The sequence below is a fragment of the Lemur catta genome, chromosome 1 (genome assembly GCF_020740605.2).
Source record: "Lemur catta isolate mLemCat1 chromosome 1, mLemCat1.pri, whole genome shotgun sequence".
NCBI lineage: Eukaryota > Metazoa > Chordata > Mammalia > Primates > Lemuridae > Lemur > Lemur catta.
The window spans coordinates 118,972,851-118,991,386 of record NC_059128.1 but is presented as its reverse complement, the minus strand read 5'-3'; the positions used below and the strand labels follow the sequence as shown (position 1 = coordinate 118,991,386).

The following is an 18,536-nucleotide window of genomic DNA, read 5'->3' as shown; positions in this document are numbered from 1 at the left end:
CGACCCTTGCCTCAGTTGGCACTGTCCCCAGGGGCACAGCGGGGCTTTCCAAGAGCTTTATTACCTCCATCCCATGGCCTGGCAGGTGGGCACTGGGAGTGGGAGCTCCTCCAGCATAGATACCTCTCTCTTGGCGTGGCAACCCATCCCCATAGTTAGTCTATGTCCGTGAAGTGTTATTTACAGAGAGGAAACAGCCCCAGAGAAGAACAATATGTCACCAACATCCAGCAAGTGCTTACTGTGGACTAAGCTATTTTAAGTATTTTGCTTCCATTTCTTCAATGCTCCCATCAGCCCTGGGAGACAGCTGGGAAACTGAGGCAGGGAGTCTGAGTCCCTTGCTAAAGCTCCTGTGGCCAGTAAGTAAAAAAAGGCAGGGATTCGAACCCAGCCCTGGATCATTTCACCAAAAAACACTCTCCACGAGAGGCTCAGTTTTCTCTTCTGCTAAGTGGGCACTGTCACCTCCACCCGGAAGTGAGGTCGTGAGATGGGGTGGGGGAAAGTCCCAGCCCAGCAAGGACTGGGCGCTCAGTGTTTAATGGACCTCAGCTTCCTCCTCTTCTCTGGAGGGCAAAATGGGCCCAGGTCCTGGGAATTGCAGGAAAGCAAACCACAGGTGGGAGGTATGTGAGAGGAGGTCCAGGTGGGAATATCAGGAGTCGGACGGTGGCCTCGGACTAGTGACTCCAAGGTGAGTCAAGTCCTCCCCGTTTGAAATGTTGTGGATCCAGCTCTTAGCAAGGGGCTTCCTCAGCCCTGAAATGTGAGCCCTTATTAAGACCTGTCTCAGCCTTACTCCCTCCCAGAATTCCCTGTTTCTGAACTTGATCTCCACCAACCTGAACCTGCACCTAGAGGAAACAAGAGCCGATACATGGGAATGTCTGGAACCCTCTCCGCCCTGAAAATTAAGGGTGAGTCAGAGAACAGGGTGGGCTCGGGGGAGGGGCCAATGACACAACCACCCACAGGACAGCAGGTGTCTCCCTAAACTGCTGGCATGTCTGCAAAGCAACCTCATGATCTGCACTTCACAAAGAAGCTGAGGCTCAAAGGCCGAATGTGACCTGCTTAGGGTCAAATGTTTTCCAAGAAGATTAAAGCATAGCTGGGATGTAAATTCTTCTAGGGGAACAGCCTTAGAGAGGAAAGATCAAGGTTAAGGTATAGGAATCATTTTTTCCACTTTCTAAGTGAGGCCTCACAAGCACTTTGTCCAAGGTTGTGTGGTGGGCCAATGACTGAACAAGGATTCAAACTCAGGTCACTCAGGCCTCCAGTGGCTGTTCTCTTGACACTCCCTTTCCAAAAAGCAGGCTGCTCTAGATTCATGTGCTGATTTAGCAAGTGAAGTGCTGTGTAACCTTGGGCAAAGAGCTTGACCTCTCTGTGCTCTGGTTTCTGTAAGAGGGCCAATGGCCCCTTTGCCTCATAGGATTGAGGTTAGGGTTCAGTTAATTCACAAAAGGTTTAGCAGGAAGGAGGCCCAACAGGGATGTCACTGGATTCCGCGGTGGAGAAAGCTGGGACTCGAGAAGTCTGACATTCAGAAAATCACAGCGCGTTTGAGTAGGATTCTACCTCTTATTTCCACATCTTCACACCACCCCGAGATGAAGAGGACGGCCGTGAGAGTGACCTCCAGCGAGTCTCTACCCTCGTATCGTTTGCAGTGGATAACTTAGGGAGTAAGGGGATGGAAAATTATCCTCGAGTCTTTGAGCCTCTGTGGTCCAAATTCACAGGCGCTTCTGCCCTGGGTGGCCAGAGAGCAAACTTCCCCAGAGGCCTCAAGGAACCCTGCGCACCAGACGTCCGAGGACACCTCCAGCCGCAGTGCTCCAGGCCAAACTGCGCCTTGCACGTTCCAGCCCTCCCTGTGGGCGCACCGCCCACACCCCTTGCGACTGGTCTCGGGGCCTGTCCGTCTTAAGCTGCGCAGCCAATCTCTGTCGCCCGCCAGGATACGCCCTCCGATCCTCTCGCCTCCGTCCCGCCAGTCGCGCCAGCTTCCTCGTAGCCCCGCCCTTTCTCACTAACGATTGGCCAACAGATCTGGCTGTTTTCTGCTGGGGCTCCAATCCTCGCCTGCCTCCAGGCTCTCGCCTCCCAGCACCTAGCACCCTATGGACTACTGGGGGATAGAGGGCCTCTCCCAGTAGCCCCGCCTCTTCCCGTTAGCGATTGGCTTTAGGGGATGTCCATCTGCTTAATGCTCTCCAATCACTGAAGCCTTCACTACTGATTGGTCAGGGAGCAGCCAATCGGGGCGTGGCGTGGACCTCTCCCGTGGCGCGCGCTGGGGGTGCGTGAGGCGGGGCCGTGGAGTCTGGAGGTGGCGGCGGCGGTAGCGGCGACGCGTCCGGGCCGGTGAGGGGGCGCAGGGGGCGCGGGGCGGCGCAGGCGTCGAGGGCCCGTGCTCGTCGGGTTGAAGTGAGGCGGGGCACGGGTCCTGTCAGGGGCCCCGGGGATGGGGGCGGACGAGGCGGGGTGTGACAGCAGCGTCGCGAGGGCAGGGAGAGGTTAAAAACCCTCATGACCCCCACACTCCAGGTCTGGTGCCCTTGGGGGCTCTCACAGCCAAGTCTGAGCCTCCTCACCCACAGCCCACGCACATTTGACACCACGTCCCTTCTCGTTGACATCCCAGCCATACACCCGAGACTTCTTGCTGACATCCTCCACACCCCCAGGGCCGTGTCCCGCCGCGCCCCACACAGTTGGGTCTGACATACTCCTCACACACCTGACGCCGCGCCCCCGCTCATGGACACTCCTCACATCACCTGAGTTTGTCCCTGTCGATGACATCCCCCCACTATGGGACCCACCCCCCACACACACCCGAGCCCATGACTTCTCACTCAGGGTCTCCCCAGTCTCACCTGGAAGTGTTCTGTCCTCTCACGACCTTCCATATGTCCAGATTTGTGCCCCCCATACTTCAGCAACGGTGGGTGAGTTCCATCAGGTACTTCCCCTCTGTCACCTGCCATGTGCTTCTGGCGGCCCCACACCTTTCTATCTCCCAACTGTGCTTTCTTACGAGTGCAGCTGTGTCGTGCTCCCTATGTAATAGTCCTTCTGAATCTCCCCAAGTCCTTCAACATTCACCCAAGCAGGGTACCTCAGGATCACTGCAGCTTCCCCTCCCCAAACAAAAGGCCACCCAAGTGTTCTCTTTTAATTTCTAACAGTGCTTACAGTATAAATTGATTTCTGGACCTTAGAATAATCTCATCAGCCAGACAAAACCAGAATTATCTCCATTTTACCAGCAACAAACCTAAAGCTACTTGAATGCTAGAGGCAGAGCCCACCCCTTCCCGGGCATTGCTGACCCTCCTCTGTATACCCCCCCCCCATTTTTGCCCTTCTGTTGTATTTACCTCTGAGGGATTGGCCAGGGAGGGAAACCACACTCCACCCCCTCAGGCTGTTCTCAGGAGTCCTGACTTTGACTGGATTCGGAAAGGCTTAGGTGGAAGGGACGGCCCCTCTGCTGAGCCTATGTCTCTGGAGCCCTTGGCCAGGGTGGGGGTGGAGGCACTGCTGGAAGAGGGCAAACAACATCTGGGGTGCCTCTGGCCAGGGCCCTACCTCAGGGCTCCTGCACACCGGGGTCCCTCTCTGAGAGTACGTTGGGCCCTTGAAGCCGCCAAACAGAGAGCAAGGAAACAGTCTTCAGAATGAGATGATCTAATATTTCAGCTGCTTAAAGCTAATATGCAAAACCGGAGCCTGGTGTGGTGCTGGGAATAATGATTCTTCTGGAACTTTTCAAGTTCCCTGGAGTCTGATTTACAAGTGTGCAGCTTAGGAGCCTGGTGGCTTTGTTATTGAAAAGCAATAAAGTGTTGTTTCCTGTAAGGCTTGTAGAGAGCCTCTTACCTCCCCACCCCACAATCTCTCCCTTCAAAGATGGTGCCAGAATGTTCCAGAGGGTCGTGTCACCTTCAGCTTATCTTATGGAAACTGAAGCCACTGGGGTTTTCTGCCCAACTTTGAAAGGGGTTATTTAACGTATATATGGGCATGTATATCTGTAATTTATATATGTATGCATGTAGGTGTGTGTTGTACACATATGCACTTATACATATGTGCATATACATATTTTTATGTATACCTATATTGTGTGTGTATGTGTGTGTATATATATAAACTTTGATAAGGTAATTGATGTATATAGTAAAAAAAAAATCAAACAGTACAAAAGGGCATACAGTAAAAACCAGGCATGTACCCCATCCTCTCCGGATGCACATGCTGTTAATAATTTCTTATGTTTTCTTCTAGAGGTAGCCTATGACTGAGGCAGCAGAGAGGGTGGATAGGGGTGGGCAAGTGTATACCCCAATCCCTTTTAAACCACTGCTGAATTCTCGCTGGACTTTATTGAACAGACATAGGGATTCTATGGCAAGTCCCTTACTGATGGCTATTTAAGCTGTTGCCTATATTTTGCTTTGACAAACAGAGCTGCAGTGAATAGATATAGATTCATGCATCAGCAAATACCAAATACATAGTGAACGTGTGTGGGCTCTTCATGGAGTTTACATCTGACTACAGGGACTTGTTAGCAGTGGCCAGGTCAAAGAACATGTCCATTTAAATGGTTAACATCCCTCCTCCTCCTCTCAGCTGTGAAGTTGGAAAGCCTATTTCCTCCTCTGATGCCAACTCAGTTATTACCAAGTGTTCTGGTCTGTCCAATCTGATATGTTAAAAATGGCACAAGAGATTCTTTTCAACATCACTTCTGTGTGTCCTACCCCTCCCTGCCTTAGGAGTTGTGGCTCATGAGGTAGGGTTTAAACATCAGACTTGTTTCTTCCACAATCAGACTAAAGTTCAAGAAATATTTGAATCCCTCCTCTGCGAAGCTCATCCTGGTGGCAGGGGGCAGTGGTGGCGCTGAGATTTTGGCACAAGGTACCTTGGCAAGAACAATTGGCTAAAAGAACTATTTAGCTGTTGCTGATTTTTTTTTTGACTTGGATCTAGGCAAAGAAAAATGAAGGTATCATAAGAGATTGAGACAAATCAGATGTTAAATCTGTTTGGGACACTGTTTTGAAGGTCTCTCCGGTTGTCTACAGTTTCTCACTAATGGTGCCAGATGGAGGGTGTCGTCATACTGAGGTCAGGCTGCTTCCCACCTGTCATCTAGTGTTTTGTCCATCTCTTCTATTTTGGCAGTTAGACATTTGGAGAGGTTTTTTTGTTTTTGTTTTCACAAAAAATAGGAAAAATTAGCTGAGCATAGTATCATTGCTTTTTTTTTTTTTTTTAAGACAGGGTCTTACTCTATCCCTTAGGCTGGAGTACAGTGGCATGAATGTAGCTCACTGTAACCTTGAACTCCTGGACTCAAATGACCCTCTCACCTCAGCCTCCCAAGTAGCTAGTAGCTAGGACTACAGGCATATGCCACCATGCCTGGCTAATTTTTTTTTTTTTTTTGTAGAGACAAGGTCTTGTTATGTTGTCCAAGCTGGTCTCAAACTCCTGGCCTCAATTGATCTCTCACCTCACCCTCCCAAAGTGCTGGGATTACAGGTGTGAGCCGCCTCACCCAGCCTACATTTTTTATTTTAAGTATGAAATACTTCTTCATAAAAAGTATAGCATGTACACATGAAAAGAAAGAAGATACAAAGAATAATAAAACTAACACCCAGCTCAAGTAGAACATTGTCCCCCAGAGGCCCCACCCTGGTCACTGTGCTGTTGTTATTTTTATTTATTTATTTATTTATCTTGAGACACACTCTCACTCCATCACCCTGGGTAGAGTTCAGTGGCATCATCGTAGCTCACTGCAACCTCAAAGTCCTGGGCTCAAGCAATCCTCCCACCTCAGCCTCCCGAGTAGCTGGGACTACAGGTGCATACCACGACACCCACTAATTTTTCTATTTTTAGTAGAGATGGGGTCTTACTCTTGCTTAGGCTGGTCTTGAACTCCTGAGCTCAAACAATCCTCCTGCATCAACCTCCCATAATGGTAGGATTACAGGCATGAGCCACCACACCCAGTCAACTGTGCTATTTTTAAAATAGACTCGTCAACATTTGTTTTCTTCACTGAGCACCCCTTGCTCCAACTGTCTTGGGCCGAGTGCTCAGATTCCAGGGGCTCGACAAAGTTCTACAGAAGCCAGATTTTCTACTGAGGACTCTGCCAGCAAGACAGCCTGTGCAGTCCCGAGAGGGGGGATGGTGGCCTCAAGGCCATGGGCAAGTCACTAGCCAAGGGACAGGCCAGCACACGGAGGCTTTGTCTCAGATTCCTTCTGTATTTGTTTCCTGTGGCTACCATAACAAATTATCACAAACCGAGTGGTTTAAAAAACAAAAAAATTATTACTGGTGTGGAGGCCTAAAGTCTCAAATCGAGGTGTCAGTAGGTTGGTTCCTTCTGAGGCTCTGGGAAAGGATCCATCCCATGCCTTTCTCCTGGCTTCTGATGGTTGCTGGAGATCTTTGGTGTTCCTTGGCTTGTGGCCGCATCACTCCAACCTCTGCCTTCATATTTGCATGGCCTCCTTTCTGTTGCATGTCTCTATGTCTCTGTGTCCTCTCCTTTAGAGATAGGGCCTTGCAGTGTTGCCCAGGCTGGAGTGCAGTGACACAGATGCAATCATAGCATACTATGGCCCTGAATACCTGCGCTCAAGTGATCCTGCCACCCAGCCTCTCCTCTGTAGCTGGCACTACAGGAGTGCGCCACCACACTTAGCTCTCCTCTTATAAGGATACTAGTCACTGGATTTAGGGCCCACCCTAAATCTCAGGATGAGTTCACCCCAAGATCCTCAACTAATTACATCTGCAAAGACCCCATTTCCAAATAAGGCCACATTCTGAGGTTCCAGGTAGACATGAATTCAGGATAACACCATTCAGGTCCTACACTTGCTGGTCCAGCATTTCCATCATAACTTTATTCAGGGACGCACTTGTCTTCCAGGTGCCTCTGCTGTTTCAGGAAGAAGAGGCCACTGGGGTGAGAGCACATTTCTCAGCCCCTCCAGATGGCCCATGTGGGCATCCTGTGCCCTGGCTCACCCCCTGCCTCCCTTTTGGAAGGTGGAAGCATCTGCTCAGAGCTAGCACTTACCTGGATTAGTGAGTGTGCACATCTTAATTTTGCTTTCCATTACTCCTTGGCACGTGCTTTCTGGGCTATGAGCTTGGTCCTGTGATTATCCTTTTGTTTACATCAGGGTAAAGAAGGGTGGGGGCCATGGACACACGTCAGACCATCACCAAGTGTACTTGGTCAGTCCTGAGAAAAGGGTGGGGGTGCTGTGATCTGATTCTGGGGGCTGAGGCAGGCTCCAGGAGATCCGAGGCTAACATGGAGTTAACTATTAATAAACAGCAGAGGGTTTTGAGCAAAGGACACACTGTGGGACCCAAGAAAAGGCTGTGGGGCTGGGCAACACAAGAGGGGTTCCAGGGACCTGGTCTACAGTGCTGGTGCAAAGCCCATAGAGAGGGGCTCACACCAAGGTGGCTGTGGGCAAGGCACGGTCAGCAGACCTGAGCTCAGAGCCTTTGATGGGGACCCACCTGACAAGCACTTGTGAGGCTTCCAAGATAAAATGTCCCAACACAGAGCAAAACTCCCGACACATGTCAAAGCTGTTGCTCCATCTCCAGGCCATATGCCTTTGCCTTAAGTTGAGTCCAAAAAGTGAATGTGTACATTTCAATCAAGTCTGAATTACAGCACTAGCCCAAGACCCACCTGCTCCACAGTATTTGTTAGTGCAGCAAGCCTCATCCTCATACTGCCTAAAGGCCAGGTTCCCAAACTCCATCCTCTGGCAGTCCTGACTTATTGAGTCTACAGTGGGGCTCAGGAGTTCTGCACAAATGTCCCTGCAGATTCCTGGGGCAGGTGGTCCTAGAAACACCTGGAAGAATGGCTCAGCTCTAGGGGAACAAGCAAGACCTTGCCTTTCTCCTGCTGTGGGCAAGTCCCTTCCTTTGTAGGGTTGTCTCCTCACAGGGCCACTGGTGCTAGGGTAAGGGGATGGGGTGGCAAGCCCCACTTCTAGCATGATCAGTGGGCATGAACTTTTGCCAACTAGGCCTTAGCAAGGTGGCTGGTTTTGCTCAAAGGTGGGGCCTGCCTCAGGCTAGGGAAAGGGCACCTTTGAACCAGGCCTTGAAGAATGGGTTTGGGGTCAGAAGGTGTCCCCAGGCAACAGAATAAAGGCTACAAGGCAAGACAGGCGTGTGTTTGGGGGCTTCAAGCAGCACCATTTGCCTGGAGCTCGTGGGTCAGAGCTAGATGACAGTGAACCTTGAATGTCAGAGTCAAAGTTGGCAGTTTCCCTTGCACTAAACGGCAGTGATGGCATTGGTGGTATGCTTGGTGGGCAGGAGGTGCTTTTACACCATGCCTCTTTGATGAGCAGTGGGACAATACCATCCAAGTTTTTTTTCACACTTTGGGGAGATTAACCTGGAGAGGGGAGGGGCGAGGGATGGATGTTCAGGGATGCAGGCTGAATGAGGGTCTCCAGGTAGTGAAATCAGGCAGCTGGAGAAGGGGTGTGGAAACATCTCAAAGGCATTCTCAGTAGGGCTGGATAGTGTTAAGTGGGATTCATCCCAGCCCCGTCTGATTCCTTATTAGGGAGGAGGATGCTTACCAACACCTGTCACCCACTTGAGTGGCACCAGCCTGAGAAGATAGGGACAGATGAGGAAACTGAGGCACAGGGAGATTTAGTGACACATCCAAGGTCATGTGCTAGACCCCATCTTCCCACAGCACTGGTGTGTCTTGGCAGGGAGCAGAGAGTGATTGAAGAGATACATTTGTGCTTCTGTGGAGACGATGCCTGGAGGGCAGGAAGATGGGACAGCAAAAGGCAAAAGCACTTGTCTGCAGGTGTCATACCTCTGGCTTCTTGCTAGACATGGACACTGAGTGTGACCCAGGCCCTTGCCTTCCAGGGTCCCTCAGGCTAGTGGGACAGGCAAATGGAAGTGGCACCTCACAGTGCAGCAGGGAACCGTGGAGTGCTCAGTGCAGGGCAGAGCAGCTAACTTTGGGCGAGGTAAGGCCAAGATATTTCAGAGGACTTTGAAGGATGCAGAGGAGTTTGCCAGCATGGCAGAGTATAGCCAAAAGCAGAACTTGGCATGTCCAGGGAATTAATTCACTCATCCAACAAATAATTGTTGAAGGCCAACCACGTGCAGAGTGCTGTGCTGGGCTCCGTGTGGCAAGAACTAGGGCTTTCAGAGTGAGGCCCAGTCACTGAAGTGCACCCTCTTAGTGGAAGGGTGTGAGTGACACTCAGTGCCATGGTTTGTTTTAGATCACATCTAAGGGCCTTTGGTGATAGGTGTGGGCAGCACTGTCTGCAAGGATAGAGGACAGTGATCGACCATAGAATTTTTTTGATCTTTCAGGATGTGACTGTCTGTGTGTTTAACCCATAGAGACTGCCACAAGAGGTGTAGTGACCAAAGTTTGTCTGAAAGGCACACAGAAGCAAAGGCAGCTCCCCACATGCAGAGCAGCCAGTCCTGTCAGGGTTAACAAGAGCAGCCATTATGTAAGCTGCACCCAGATCCCGCAGGCAGTAGTTAATGCCTATTAACTAGAAAACAGCCTTTATCGATGGACAGATAGGATGTTAATTGGCTTTCGTTTACCAAGCGATTACCGGATCCATTTCATGGCTGCTTATAAACTCCATACACTGAGAAACTGCTCTTCTGTTTGTGGAGATATTGCGCATCCCACGGGGTGGAGCCGGTGGCTGTACAGGGGCCCCGCCACACACCAGCGTATGTGGGGTCCTGTCTCATGGCTGGTTGGGGAGCTCCCGAGGGAGCGGGGCGAGTGTGCGGGTGTGTGCGTGTGGATGGATGAGGACGGCCTGCGCATGAGGGGTTTATAGCACGCTTGGCGCACACCCTGGACTGGAAATTGCCCTATTCAGAGCAGAACCAGCCTTCCCTGCCCCTGCCCGGTGCTCCTATTGCTCTGGAGGTTTTTATGCCAGAGGTGGTGGAACCAAGGGTTGCCTAAGATCCCACATCCTGGTTCGCATTTCCTGGATGATGCGGTTCAGTAAGTCATATTCACCATCACCGCCGGCCACCTCTCGTTGCTTTCTGTTTGACGAGTAGAAAGATTGCCTGAACAGAAGTAGCCTGTGAAAAGGTAAACGTTTGTTATTTGGGGCTAGTCTTGGAATCCCACCCTGCACCTGGCCTCTGGCTCTCCCCCTAACTCAAGAGAGATGGTTCCCTCCCTGGCACCCAAATTCCAGTTCAGAAAGCCCCAATGCCCTAGGTACTTGTGAAAGGTACCCAGAGAGAACACAGTAAGCCGGAGCCTCCTGGGGCCACAGGACGCTGTCACCCGTGGTTGGAAATACGATACAGGGCTGGAGGGGTATAAGGGAAACAGGAACCCCAGCACTGCGGATGAGCCAGGACTCTGGGAGGTGCAAGTGGCAGAAACCCAACCCACACTGGCTGAACTGGAGCGGTGCTTCTCCGGCTCCAGGACAGCAAAGTCCCTGTGCTTCCAGCACCACTGTTGGATTCCAGACTCCCTCCTCCCCCCTCAAGTATCCCCCTGCCGGCCCTGCTCTGCCCCCAGTTCTGTGTCGCCTCTGCCCTGGAACCTCACACCTTACCCACTTCCCTCCCCTGAAGAAAGAGGACTTCTCTGGCACAGTGGTTCCCTCAAAAGTCCCTGGTCTCAGTCTTTGGGTCCAGCACCCTGAACCCAGGGAAGTGTGAGCTCTCATTACCTGACCAGGGTCACCTTAGTGTTGAGGGGAGGGTCAGCCCCACTTTCTCCATGGTAACAGAGAGTGAGTGGTGGTTGCTGTCCTCAGAAGGGGACCACTGTGTGTGGGGACTGCCTTCTGGGCTTAAATGTCTCCTAGGGACTTTCACTCAATTGCTAAAATTACCAGCAGGTGTTCTCTACAGATGGGGAGCTGAGCCTGTCCCCTTCCTAAAGCCCATTCATTCCAGCCCCCTGTGCCTGGGTCACCCCCAGGCTTGGATCAGTTGGCCTGGGAGTAGCTGGGCAAGGTTTGGTTTTATTTTCACTGTTTGAACTTTTTTTTTTTTTTTTGTAGAAATAGAGTCTCACTGTGTTGCCCAGGCTGGTCTCAAACTCCTGGGCTCAAGTGATCCTCCCGCCTCAGCCTCCCAATAGTGCTGGGATAAAAGGCATGAGCCACCACGCCCAGCCTGTTTACACACTTTTTATTGAGGCATAACTTACGTGCAGTAAAGTGAATGAACCCTAAGTGTACAGCTGGGTGGGTTATTGCATCCGTATTTGTCTGCGTAACCAGCTCAAGGCACAGAGGCTTCAGGCCCCCTGTTGGCTCCTTCTTGCCCCTTCCTGATGTACCCCACCAAAGATACCCACCATTCTGATCACCACAGATGTTTTGTGCTTGAATTTTTTAAATTGTGGTAAAATACATGTAACATAAAATTTACCATTTTAGCCATTTTTAAGTGTTCAGTTCAGTGGCATTAAGTACATTCACACTATTGTGCAACCATCACCACCATCTGTCTCTAGAACTCTTTGATCTTGCAAAAGTGAAACTCTGTCCCCATTAAACACTAACTCCCTGTTCCCCCTCCCCCAGCCCCTGGCAACACCACTCTACTTTGTCTCTATGAACTTGACTACTCTAGGGACCTCATATCTGTAGGATCATTCGTCCTTTTGTGACTAGCTTATTTCACTTAGCATAATGTCCTCAAGGTTCATCCATGTGGTAGCAGGTGACAGAATTTGAATGCATATACCACATTTTGTTTACTGTGCTTGAATTTTATGTAGGCAGAATCATTCAGTACATGCTGGGCAGGTCTTCAGAGCTCCCAGGGGACTTGAACATGGCTCTAGTGCTGTATATGGGGAGGCAAGAGGGAGAGGCCTCTACAGGAGACTAGTTGTTTAAAGTGAACAATTCAGTGGCATTTAGTATAACATACTGATTTACGACCACCACCTCTATCTAGTTCCAGAACATTTTCATCGCCCAAAAGGAGACCCCATCCCCATCGGCAGTCACTCCCCACTCGCCTCCCCCAGCCCCTGGCAGCCACTAATCTGCTTCCTGTCTCTATAGATTTGCCTGTTCTGGACATTTCATATAGATGGAGTCACACACTATTGTTACAACTGGCCTTTTGTGACTGGCTTCAAGTTTCACTAGGCATCATGTTTTTGAGGTTCATTCACGTTGTAGCAGGTGTCAGTGCTTTATTTATTTATTTATTTATTTTTATTTATTTTTTGAGACAAGGTCTCACTCTGTTGCCTAGGCTGGAGTACAGTGGCATCATCCTAGCTCACTGCAACCTCCAACTCCTGGGCTCAAAAGATCTTCCTGCCTCAGCCTCCCAGAGTGGTAGGATTACAGGTGTGAGCCACCTTGCCAGGCCCCTTTCTTTTTAATGGTTTTATTTGAGAGTAAATAGGTGGTCCTTAAGGCTCCCCTTGCCAGGACGATCACCCCAAGTGTCAGGACCAGAGGCTTTCAGGACCTCCTGCCCTGCCCTCTCCAGTGGCATCATTCCTACTCTTTCAGGGCTTCTCATACCTCATGAGCTGAGCATGTGAGCGAAGGCGTGAATTGGCAAACCCCTCAGTGCCCACAGCTCAGGGAGTGAGTGTCGTGGAAGCAGTGAGGATGTGGAGCAGAGGTGCAGTCCCTGCAGCCAGAGCAGGGGGCAGAGAGCCCCAGGAAAAGGGAAGGGAGCCCCTCCCCTGCACACCCCCCACCCTGCTGCTCTTGAATGTACTTCCCCACCCCCCTGCACACACCATCCTGCATCACGCCGCCCCCCATCCCCCGTACACCCTGCCTTCCCTCTGCATCTGCACAGTCCAGTCTTGGGCCCACAGATGCATTGGCACCTGTCCTTAAGGTGCATCTGTTCAGCCTCTCCAGCTGCCTGGGTCTTTTGGGCAAGAGTCATCATCCACACAGTCTCCATCCACCTTCCCTCCCCAAACCCACTCCTCTACCTTGGGCGGTGGATGTGGAGCATCACGGAGCATTTGGGCTTAACCCAGGGTATGAAGCAAATGTGCATGAGGCCCATCCAGATAGATATCAATGACTGAAAAACAGAGACATGGGGAAGGAGAGACAGGTGTTCCTGGGGAAGAGTCCTGTACATTGGTCCTCCTCCCTCTGGGAAGTGGAGCATAACCCACCCCTCACTGGGCTGGTTCTAAAGGGTAGAATAGGGAATGGGAAGTCCCTTGACAGGGGCAGCCTGGACCCAAGAGGTCCAGGTGGGTCCTGGGAGAAGCGGCATGCTGTCAGGAACCCCCATGTGATGTAAAGAGGAGGGCACCTCCGCTCTGTAGTCCCCCTAAAATCCCATAGCCCCAGGCTAATCATGAAAAAACACATCAAACAAACCGAGCTGGGGGCAGGACATGGGCCTGTCCTCCTCAAAGCCACCAAGGTCGTGGGCAACCAGGCAAGACCAAGGAGCTGTCACAGACCAGCAAGGACTGGGGAATAACTGGTAAAAGCCAAAGGAAGCCCGGAGCTCTGTTGACAGTCATGATGGAATCACAGTAATGACAGTCACACCGACCAGGTCAGCCCAGGCCACCTGGCGGAGCCCCCTTCACTGCTAACACTTGAGGGTCCACCTCCCTCTGTGGGGTCACTGTTCTGAGATCTGCAGGCAATGACAGACACTTGATGGCGGGCTCAAGAGGCCCCTGCTTTTTTATTTCATCAGGTACCGCCCGCCATACGTCACCATCCACCATACCTAATTCACTAATTAGCCACTGCTGGGGAACCAAGAGCCTTGAAAATGCTGAGGAACATTCCACCGGAGGCCCCATGTCCAGAATGTGGGGTAAAGGTGGTGGCTGGGGCGCGAGCCAGCTCCGGGCTCTTCCCAATCAGGTGTCTGGTTGGCATTTTCAGACCAGGCTTCTGCCAGCCCAGCCTGTGTCTGGCAACGCTGAGCCCTGCAGCCCGAGGCAGTATCTCCTGGTCTGCTGTTGTTTTCCTTGCACGTGATGTCTGGTCTCCTCCTGTGCCTCATTATCTTAGGCTGAGTCCCAGATATTAGATTTTTTTTTAATCACACAAGGCCCAGGGTATCATCTTCTCCCAGATGTGATTTCCACTGGCCTCTTCCAGGCCCTCAGGAACCAGCAGGCCAGGGCTGACTTCTTCCAAGTTCAGAGCTGGAGGTTCCCCAGCCCCCAGACACCACCGGTTGCAGTCCCTCAGGGCTGGCTTTCTCTTCCACCTTCCTTCTACCAGGCAGCCCTGTGGCAGGAGCCCACGGCGGGGACTGGTTAACCAGAGTCCTCACCTCTGTGGTCTGGACTTTGACTTCTGTCCCCTCCCTTGATTCTGCCAAATGCTCAGGTCACCTCTTCCAGGCTCATGTCCTGAGACAGAGTCTCCCTGGGCACTGGACTCAGCCCCCAGGGTTTCTGCCCCCCAGGATCTCAGCCCAGGAGTTTGAGTCATCCATTTGGCTCTGAAGTTTGTGTTCCAGCAGCTTTTAGAGTTGCCATCTTGAGTTCAGCCAGACTCTTGCCCTCTGCATCCTCCTAACTGGCTGTTCCTTTGGGTTAAGGAAAGTCTTGATTAAGGGGCACATTGCTCTCTAGGAGAGACATCCAGGATGAAATGATGTTGAAACTGGCCTTGGTGGCCGTGGTCTGCTTGAGGGGGGCCAGGGCTCAATGGAGGAGGACCTAGCCATGGCTTTGGAGTTCGCACTGGGTCCTGAGCGCCCTCTGCCCCTGGACTGAGCCAGGCTTCGCCATGTCTCATCTGCAAAGTGAGAGGCAGCACCTGCCCATGAGGGATAAAGGAGCAACTATGGTACCCCATCGTTAGTGTGGTGATTGTCACCGTTGTCCTCAGCCCAGCCTGGCCAGCACTAGCAAAGTGACCTTGGCCTCAGGCAAGCACCAAGCCTCAGCTTCCCCAGCTGTAAAGCAGAACTGAGACTCCTCAGTTAATGCTGGGCAGATTCGAGCACTCGGGCAAAGGGATGTCATGATCACTAGCTAATAGCTTCTATGCGTTGAGCGATGCATATGTATTCACCCCGTTCTCCCCTCCACAGGCAGAGGCAGGGACAGACCCACCCCAGTGAAGGCCCCAGGGAGCTGCAGAGGTCGTGGGTCAGAGTTCTGTGGTCACAGAGTCTGGCCTCCATCCCTGTGTCCATTCTGCCTCATACCCGAAGACATTTTTAAGGAACCGTTCCAGACTACACCCTAGCACTGCACACAGATCCAGTCCCCCCATAGATGAAGCAGCACCTGTTCTTTCTGCACCACCTGAAACAAAGTGGGTGCTTCCTTTAGAGGGAGCTCAACTTACGCTCTGAATTTGAGGAATGTGCAGTTGAACTTTCCAATAGCTTCTGTCCTGGAGTGGGAGCCACTGAGCAGTGTGCTCAGCCCAGCGGCTGCCCAGGTATCCTTCACGGTAAATACTGACAGAAATAACTTCGCAGACGTAAAGCCGTTGCTGGTCCCAGGATGTTCATGAGCTGCAGGTGGAAGCTGGGGCACTGAGAGTGATAGCTGGTTTCCCCAGGGAGACTGGACCCTGCAATGTGGGGATGGACAGATGGGCTCTCAGGCTGAACTCCAGAGATCCTCAGGTAGACGATGTCACCAGCACACGGGGCAGGGTGCGTGTCACTTGGGCAGAGTTTGCACGGTGCACACAGCATCACAGGTGCTCTAAGATTCTAACAAATGAGTGGAGGAGAAAAAGGCGTTGCAGTGGGAATGTCTGCCCCACTGGGGTCGCTGGGGCGAGGCCAAGGGTCAGCGCTCCAAACTCTCCTTTGGCTCTTTCCAAATATTGGTTTTTTTTAGGAGCAAACGTTTACAACTGGCCTAATCTAGTGTTCTATCCCACACTTGCGCCCAGATCCTGTTTTATATAAATACATCTTTGAGCTGGTGGGTGAGTTACATTTTCAGAAGGCAAAGTGTGGCCAACAGTCCACGTCTCCCCCGCAGTCAACACCTGGGAAGTACTGTCGAGTTTCGCCTCTTCCTAAAAGTCACGGGCAGTTATGCGCTTGCTTGTTTGCTAAGCAGCAAAGGCGCCACCACTCAACACGTGGCTGCCCCATGCAGGGGAGGAAAAATATCTTTCCCTTGCTTATCGTAGGTCCACGGTGGAGGCCCCAATAACTAAATACAGATTAACAAGAGCAAAGCATACACATTTATTTAATACAAGTTTTACATGACACGAGAGCCTTCATAAGGAAAGGAAGACCCCAGAAACAGGTAAACCTGAGTGTCTCCGTGTTAGGTCTGATTGAGAGTGGACAGAGGGTCTGATGTAATGGTCATAAACTGGGGGACTTGGCCCGGCCTGTTTGTTCTTACTCTCCTCCAGGTATAGGCCAGGCACCTCTCACCTGAGGCTCTGATCACCGGCTCCAGGGGAGAAGGGTGAGGGAAAGGTGGAAGTGACCTTCCTAATTCTGCTGTTTTCCCAAAGGCCAACGTGCTGTATTTGGGGGTAGCATGTCCTAAACCCCATCCTGCATTCTTGCCGTGGTCCCCAGGGCCAAGGGTGTGACTTGGTGGCCAGGTTGCTTTTCCCTCTTGCTTTCTTGAGCCTCAGCAAATGTGAGTTACTCTTGACCAGACAGCATGCCATGACAAGAAACCTGAGGTGTGACTCCTGGGCTGGTTTCCACTGAATTCCTGGGGAACCTCCTCCCCCCTCCCAGTTCTGCAGTCTGCCCCACCCCATTCTAGAATTCACTTCGTGTTTGTCTTTTCTAACTTAAATTCATATAAAGGACATTTTGTACCACTGCCTTAAAAGTAACTTCAGTACTGCCAGTACCAAAGGGAGGCTGGGAAAAAACAAGGTACGGTGGAAACAAAAGGATTTTAGGAAACCCTGGGCTCTCTTGCTCTGGAGAGAGGGAGGGAAGCAGGTGGGCATGGGGCTGAGACTCCCTCCTTGGTGTCTCCAGTCGCCAGAGGCTCTGGAGGGGGTCAGAACCAGAGCAGGCAGCTCTTGCACGATGGGACTGCAAGTACTAGCTGCGGTCACCCATCACAGCTCTGGCCTTATCCTCAGCCTTCCCCTCTGCGCTGTGTCTCTTCTGTCTCCTAAGAGGACAGCAGTCATTGTACTCAGGGCCCACCCTAACCCAGGACGTTCTCATCTAGAGATTTTACCTTAATGACATCCGCAAAGACCCTTTTTCCAAAAAGCGTCACGTTCACAGGTTCTAGGTGGACAGGTCTTTTGGCTGCCACCATTCAGCCCCCTCTAGACACCTGCCCCAGCCTTGCCCCAGCACCCTGTCACCCACAGGGCCCAGCACACTCATGTAGTTCTGGGCAGTGTGTGTAGTGACGTTGTCCATGTCCACAGGCACCACACCAAGGCCCGTCCAAGCTATCTGTGCAGAGATCCCAGGGCAGGCTCTCACCCTGGCCAGTGACTGAGCAAAGGATTGTCCTTGGGCACCATCACGAGCAGCCCTGGCTGTTCACAGGGGAGGGAGGGTCTGAAGCCACACTGCCAGTCTGGGGAAACTGTTCATCACAAAACTTGCGGCGCTCTGAGCAGGAGTCTGTGGGTTGGGGGAGCCGCACTCAGCCACGGCACCCCACTACCCAGGCCACGGCGCCTCACCCACATAGCAAATGTCTGGATCCCCAGGAAGGCGGCTTCACAGCATGCGTCCACACTCAACATGCCCAGGCCACCTGACCTGGCCCCTCGCTTCTCAGAATCTGCCGTAGAGAGGCCGTGCTGTACTCGCTGAGCACCCAGGTGCCGAGGTGTAGGGGAGACCGCCAGGGTCCTTGGGGTCGGGGATGGTGCTGGGCAACAGTCTTACACCACCAATGTCCATCGGGAATGGGGTGGGTGAAACACGCAGTGAATCCCACGGACTGATGATCAAAGGAAAGAGACTTGGAAAGGTGTCTAGGGCCTGGTTTCTGTTTGTTTACTTAGAGTGGTTTTAGATTTACATAAAAATTGCAAAGGTCATGTGTACAGAGTTCCCCTGCAGCCCACACTTCCAGTGTCTCCTCTCCATAATGTCTCGCAGTGGTGTGGCACACTGTCACAACTAATGAACAAATACTGAGACATTGTTATCAGCGAAAGTCCACACTTTATTCAGATTTTCTCCATTTTTCCTGAATGTTCTTTTTGTGTCCCAGGATTGCACGTGACATTTAGGCATCATGTCTCCTGAGGCTCCTCTAGGCTGAGACACTATTGCAGACTCAGACATTCCGTGTGTTTGATGACCTTGACAGTGTTTTGAGGAGTAGCGGTCAGGCGTTCTGTGGAATGTACACCCATTGGGATGTGTCTGATGTTTCTCTCTGTTAGACAGGGTGATGGGTCTGGGGAAGGAAGACCACAGGCCTCTAAAGTGCCCTTCTGGTCACATCATATCAAAGGAACACACTGTCGACGTGACTTCTCACAGCT

General features: G+C 51.8%; 1 protein-coding gene across 4 annotated transcripts in view; it reads left to right on the top strand.

Annotated features, from left to right (window-relative positions):
* Positions 1 to 2,289: 2,289 nt before the first annotated feature.
* Positions 2,290 to 18,536, top strand: part of SLC25A42 (solute carrier family 25 member 42) — a 29,255-nt gene continuing 13,008 nt past the window's right edge. For 2 of the 4 annotated variants that reach the window (XM_045551800.1, XM_045551790.1), the window contains exon 1: positions 2,291 to 2,376. The gene's annotated coding sequence lies outside the window, so the exon portion shown is untranslated. Of the gene's footprint in view, positions 2,377 to 10,141; positions 10,211 to 18,536 lie in introns of those variants that run through there. The other 2 variants (XM_045551808.1, XM_045551770.1) reach the window with 2 other exon arrangements.